Genomic DNA, 7035 nt, shown 5'->3' with positions numbered 1-7035 from the left:
GGATCTGTGTTTGTTATTGTTGCAAAACTCATTAGCGGAAGTTGGAGGCTATGAATTGCTTGGTGTAAGATACTAAATTCAGAAGGTGGTATCACTTATTAAAATAGTTAAGTTTAAACAAATGACCATGATTATGGCAGGCAATACCTCCAGAACCCCCTAGGTGGCAATGAAGAACATTGAGAAATATTCCCATGGTCTTCCAAAAAGTTGAATGTCTATTTTTAAGTATGAACGAACATGGTAAAAACTTCAAGTAATATAGGAGATACTGAATAAAATACAAAAGTTCCCCTCACACCTTCTACTAGAGCTCTATTTCCTTCTCCTCAAAATAACCGGTTGAGAGTTTCTAGTATGCTTTTGGGGGGCATATTTTGTTATAACTATATAACCTTTTCCAGAAGAAGTATTTGCTTATATCACTTTCCTTTTAAAAAAAATTGACACAGTGGGGACTTTTTCCCCCTTAGTGTCTTTTTCCATGTCAGCACATACAGATCTCCCTCATTTTTTAAATGTCTGCAGAGTCTATAACAATAGTAGTTAACATTTATAGAGTGCTTACTGTATACCTGGTACTGCCCTTGTTTGAATCCATTGAACCCTCACAAAGCCATAAGAGGTGCATTCTATCATTACCCCCACTTTACAGATGAAAAAACTGAGGCACAGTGGATAAGTAATTTGCCCAACCTCACAGAGCTTGTAAGTGGTAGAGCCAGGATTTAGATGCAGGAAACTGGACTCTTCCGTCTTCACCCCTAGCTACCATACCAAACTAAGGTAGGATAGATGTATCATAATTGATATGTCAATCTTTCTCAATACTCTTAACAATTACTTATTTTTTAAAAATATACAATAATATGCAAATAAGTAAGTTAAATAAATAAATAAAATACACAAAAATATACAATATGCTGCTATAAAACGTACCCAGGATTTTGGACTTATTCATGTATGGTTAGGTCAACAGATCAGGAGATGACGGCCATTGAAAAGATAGTTTATGAGTCTCAGTTCCCAAGAGGAGGGGATATGCCACGCCAGTCAGGCTGGCCACAGGTAGAGAGGGTGAGGGGAGAGCATGTGCAAAAAGCCCTTCTTGTGGTTTCGTTGGGTCCTGGGCTATAGGGATGGTCCCTGGTTGTCTGGTACTGGGCCCTGGGGTGATTAGGGCAGAGAGATTTTGCCTGCTGGAGTCTAAAAGCCAGATGGAGAATGTGCTTCAGAGTATGGGCTGTGGATTGGTTGCATTGCAGATTCCAGGCAAGTCATTTACTACCAGTAGAAATCAGTTAATCTTGGGAGGTGCAGTCTCTTCCCAGTCACTGAGGGCCCAAGATGTCAAAACATCATAAAGTATAGAAAATAAAGAACATGGGGCACCTGACTGGCTCAGTAGGTAAAGCATGTGACTTGATCTCGGGGTTGTGAGTTTGAGCCCATGGTGGGTGTAGAGATTACTAAATAAATAAATTAATTAACTTAAAAAAAGAAAATGAAAAACATGATGAATACATATAAATAAAATAAAATTTACCATCTTAATCATTTTAAAAAATTTTTGTACTTCTCACTTTATTGGTTCTTTTCCTTCTTAAATTCCACATGTGAGTGAAATCATACAGCATTTGTCTTTCTTTGACATATTTCGCTTAGAATTATAACTTATATATACCATAACTTCTTTATTAATTCATCTATCAATGCACACTTGGGTTATTTCCATATCTTGGCTATTGTAAATAATTCTGCAATTAGCAGAGGAGTGCATATATCTTTTCAAATTACTGTTTCCGCTTTCCGTGGGTAAATACCCAGTAGTGCAATTGCTGGATCATATGGTAATTATGTTTTTAACTTTTAATGTTTATTTATTTTTGAGAGAGAGAGAGAGACAGAGAGCACAAGCGGGGAAGGGGCAGAGAGAGAGAGGGAGACACAGAATCTGAAGCAGGCTCTAGGCTCTGAGCCGTCAGCACAGAGCCCGATGCGGGGCCTGAACTCACAAACGGTGAGATTGTGACCTGAGCCGAAGTTGGACACTTAACCGACTGAGCCACCCAGGCGCCCCTCTGTTTTTAACTTAAAAAAAAAAAAAAATTAATTAATTTTTAATTTACGTACAAGTTAGCATATAGTGCAATAATGATTTCAGGTGTAGATTCCAGTGATTCATCCCCTTGTATAACACCCAGTGCTCATCCCAACAAGTGTCTTCCTTAATGCCCCTTGCCCATTTAGCCTATTCCCCCACCCACAACCCCTCCGGCAACCCTCAGTTTGTTCTCTGTATTTAAGAGTCTCTTATGTTTTGTCCCCCTCCTTGTTTTTATATTATTTGTGCTTTCCTTATCCCCCTCCCTGTTTTTATATTATTTTTGCTTCCCTTCCCTTATGTTCATCTGTTTTGTATCTTAAATTCCACATATGAGTGAAGTCATGTGATATTTGTCTTTCTCTGACTAATTTCACTTAGCACAATACCCTCTAGTTCCATCCATGTTGTTGCAAATGGCAAGATTTCATTCTTTTTGATTGCTGAGTAATACTCCATTGTACATATATACCACATCTTTATCCATTCATCCATCGATGGCCATTTGGGCTCTTTCCATACTTTGGCTTTGTCAGTAGAGCTGCTTATAAACATTGGGGTGCATGTGCCCCTTCGAAGCAGCACACCTGTATCCCTTGGATAAATGCCTAGTAATGCAATTGCTGGGTCATAGGGTAGTTCTATTTTTAATTTTTTGAGGAACCTCCATACTGTTTTCCAGAGTGGCTGCACCAGTTTGCATTCCCACCAGCAGTGCAAAAGACATCCTCTTTCTTTGCATCCTCGCCAACATCTGTTGTTGCCTGAATTAATTTTAGCCGTTCTGACTGTGCGAGGTGGTATCTCATTGTGGTTTTAATTTGTATTTGCCTGATGATGAGTGATGTTGAGCATCTTTTCATGTGTCTGTTAGACATCTGGATGTCTTCTTTGGAGAAGTGTCTATTCATGTCTTTTGCCCATTTCTTCACTGGATTATTTGTTTTTTGAGTGTTGAGTTTGATAAGGTCTTTATAGATTTTGGATACTAGCCTTTTGCAAATATCTTCTTCCATTCTGTTGGTTGCCTTTTAGTTTTGCCGATTGTTTCCTTCGCTGTGCAGAAGCTTTTTTATCTTGCTGAGATCCCAATAATTCATTTTCGCTTTTGTTTCCCTTGCCTCCAGAGACATGTTGAGTAAGAAGTTGCTGTGGCTGAGGTCAGAGAGGTTTTTGCCTGCTTTCTCCTCTAGGATTTTGATGGCCTCCTGTCTTACATTTAGGTCTTTCATCCATTTTGAGTTTATTTTTGTGGATGGTGTAAGAACCATTTTAATCATTTTTAAGGGTACAGTTCGGTGGCATTAGTGCATTCGCATTGTTGCAAAATTGTCACCACCGCTTAATCTCCAGAGCTCTTTTCTCTTGAAAAACTGAAACTTTATACTTATTAAAACCATAACTTCCTACTCCCTCTTTCCCCCCAGCCCCTGGCAACTACTGTTCTATTTTCTGCCTCTGAATTTGACTACTTCCTATAAGTGAATCACATCATTTGTCCTTTAGTGACTGGCTTATTTCACTTAGCATAGCGTCTTCATGGTGCATTCATGTTGTAAGTTGGCTCAGAATTTCCTTTTTGTTTAAGGCTGAATAGTATCCTATTATGTGTATACACTGCATTTGTATGTTCATTCGCCCATCAACCTGAGTTGCTTCCACATTGTGGCTCGTATGAGCATTACTGCTATGAACATCAGAGTGCAAATACCTCTTTGAGTCCCCTTCCAGTTCTTTTTGGTATATACCCCCAAGTGGAATTGCTGAGTCATATGGTAATTCTGTTTTTATTTTTTGGAGGAGCTGCCGTACTGTTTTCATTATGGCTGCACCAGTTTATATTTCCACCAGCAGTGTTCAAAGGTTTTAGTTACTCTATATTCTCCTGTATTTTCTTCAGAAGTTTTATCATTTCAGGTTTTATGTTTTTTTATGTTTTTATTAAAAAAATTTTTTTTTCATCTTTATTTTTGAGAGAGAGAGAGAGTGTGTGTGTGTGATCAGGGGAGGAACAGAGAGAGAGGGAGACCCAGAATCTGAAGCAGGCTGAGCCGTCAGCACAGAGTCCAATGTGGGGCTTGAACCTACGAACTGAGAGATCATGACCTGAGCTGAAGTCAGACGCTTAACCAACTGAGCCACCCAGGTGCCCCTCAGGGTTTGTGTTTAGATCTATGACCTATTTTGAGTCAGTTTATATTACCATGTGAGGTATGGGTTGAGGTTCATTTTTTTGGCATATGGAGGTCAGACTGTTCCGCCATCATATGTTGAAAACATTATTTTCTCCCCATTGCTTTTGCATTGTTTTTAAAGTTTATTTTTTTTATTTTGGGAGGGGAGGGGCAAAGAGAGAGAGGGAGAGAGAGATAGAGAATCCCTGATGCAGGGCTTGAACTCACAAACTGTGGATCATGACTTGAGCCAAAATCAAGAGTTAGACGCTTAACTGACTGAGCCACCCAGGCACCCCAGCGTTTGCACTTTTGTCAAAAATCCATTGACCATACATGTGCCTTATTCCGTTCATCTCCATGTCTGTCTTATCTCACCGATATCACACCTTCTTGATAACTGTAGCTTTATAGTAAGTCGTGAAATCAGGCAGTGTGAGTCCTACAACTTTGCTCTTTTTTTTCCAGATTGTTTCAGCTACTCTAGGTCTTTTGCTATGGCATCTAAATTTTAGACTCGGCTGATTGGTTTCGGCAAAAAGTCATGTTGAGATTCTGGTGAAGATTATGGTCTTTTCTATTTATTCACACATTTTACATTTCCAGAACTTTTTGTTTTTTTCCCATAGGTACTGATTTCCATCTGGTTTTCCCTACCTTCATGCTAAAGGGAATTCCTTTAGCATTTCTTGTGGTTCATTTCTGCTGGAAACCAACTCTCTAAGCTTTGTTTGGTTTGGCTGAAAATGTCTTTATTTCATTTTCTATTTAAAGGATATTTTCACTTGGAGGTTGACAGTTGTTTATTTATTGTTATTATTTTTTAATATTTATTTATTTTGGGGAGAGAGAAAGAGAGCACGGGCATGGGAGGGGTAGAGAGAAAGAGAGTGTGATCAGGGGAGGAACAGAGAGAGAGGGAGACACAGAATCAGAAGCAGCTCCAGGATCTGAGCCCGATGTGGCACTCGTCAGCACAGAGCCCGATGCGGGGCTCGAACTCACAGACTGTGAGATCATGACCTGAGCTGAAGTCCGCGGCTCAACCGACAGAGCCACCCAGGTGCCCCAACAGTTGTTTATTTTATAGTTGTCATTCCAGTGTATCCTGTATCCCATTGTTTCTGATGAGAAGTCAATTATTTTCACTATTGTTTCTGTGTATGTAATCGATTCACCCCTCCCCCCCACCCCCCTGGTTTTTTATTTATTTTAAGTTTGGTTTCCAGCAATTTGGTTTTCCTTGAATATTTCCAGTTAAGGGTTTTTTTGAGCTTCTTTAACATGTGGGCTGATATTTTTAATAACATTTGGAAAATTTTAAGTCAGTATTTTTTTTTTTTTTTTTTTTTTTTTTAATTTTAAAGAGTGAGAGAGCACAAGCTGGGGAGAGGGGAAGAGGGAGAAGGAGAGAGAATCTTAAGCAGGTTCCGTGCTCAGTGCACAGCCTGACATGGGGCTGGATCTGCCACCCTGGGATCATGATCTGAGCCAAAATCAAGAGTTGGGCGCTCAGCTAACTGAGCCACACAAGTGTCCCAAGTCAGTATTTCTTTAAAAAATTTTTTTACCACTCCATTTTCTCTTTCTCTCCTCCTCTTTTGGGAATCAAGTTACATTTATGGTAGGATGCTTGATATTCTTCTATAAGTTGCTGAAACTTTATTTTTGCTGTGCTTCAGTTTGAATAATTTTTATTGACCTGTCCTCGAGTTCACTGATCTTTTCTTCTGTGTTGTCCAATATACTGTTAACATCATACAAACATTTTGTTTCAGAATTTTCAAAATTTTCAAATTTTGTTTCAGAATTTGTAATTTTCTGATCTAGGATTTCTAGTTTTTCTTACTTTCCATATCTCTCCTGAAATTCTCCATCTCTTTACTCATTATATTAACCTTTTCTTCTAGACCCTTTCGCTTTTTTATTGCCTTTATTTTAATGCATTTGACTACTTATTTCAACATCTGCAGTATCTTTGGGTCTGTTTCTACTCACTGTTTCTTCTCTCGATGATAATGCTTTTCTGCTGCTTCACATGTTCAGTAATTTTTAAATTTCATGCCGCACGTTGCGTATGATATATTTCAGAGAACTGGGGTTCTGGTATCTGCCTCAGAAAAGTATTGGGTTTTGATTTTGATTTATCTGACAGTGAAATTACTGATGACTCTTCTTTATCCAATGGAGGCATGATTTTAGACTTCTTTTGGTTGGGTCTGTTTTGGTTTTGTGTGTTCCAGACTTCAGTCCTTTGATGTGATCTTTACCACTAATGTGTGACTCCTCTTGAGTTTCAACGAAAGACTGAGGGGTTCCCAGGCTTCTCTAATCTGGTGGAACTTTAACTCCAAACTGTGCCTCCCAGCACTAAGGATCTGCTGAAATCTCTTCTTAGTTCCTTAAGTTTTCCAGCTATTTTCTTTCCCTTCTCTTTTCTTTTGCCCTTCCTTCCTTCCTTCCTTCCTTCCTTCCTTCCTTCCTTCCTTCCACACCCTCTATTCTCTTTCATTGTTTATTCATTCTTACCAAAAACCTTGTATATGCCAGGCACCGTGAAAGCAGGGGTGAAAAAGATGAACAGCGTTCCTGCTTTCATAGGGGCTGATAGTCTGCTGGGAAAGACAAACATTCAATGATAATTATATAGTTGATTACTGTATCCAACTCCATTGTGATAGACCTTGAAGTAACGCCCTGGGGATTGTGTGATAGTGCAAATAGAAGACTGTAGGCTGCCTTGGAGGGGGTTAGGTC

The sequence above is a fragment of the Puma concolor genome, chromosome D3 (genome assembly GCF_028749965.1).
Source record: "Puma concolor isolate L17-30 chromosome D3, mPumCon1.1.hap2, whole genome shotgun sequence".
NCBI classification, from domain to species: domain Eukaryota; kingdom Metazoa; phylum Chordata; class Mammalia; order Carnivora; family Felidae; genus Puma; species Puma concolor.
This window is presented reverse-complemented; position numbering follows the sequence as displayed.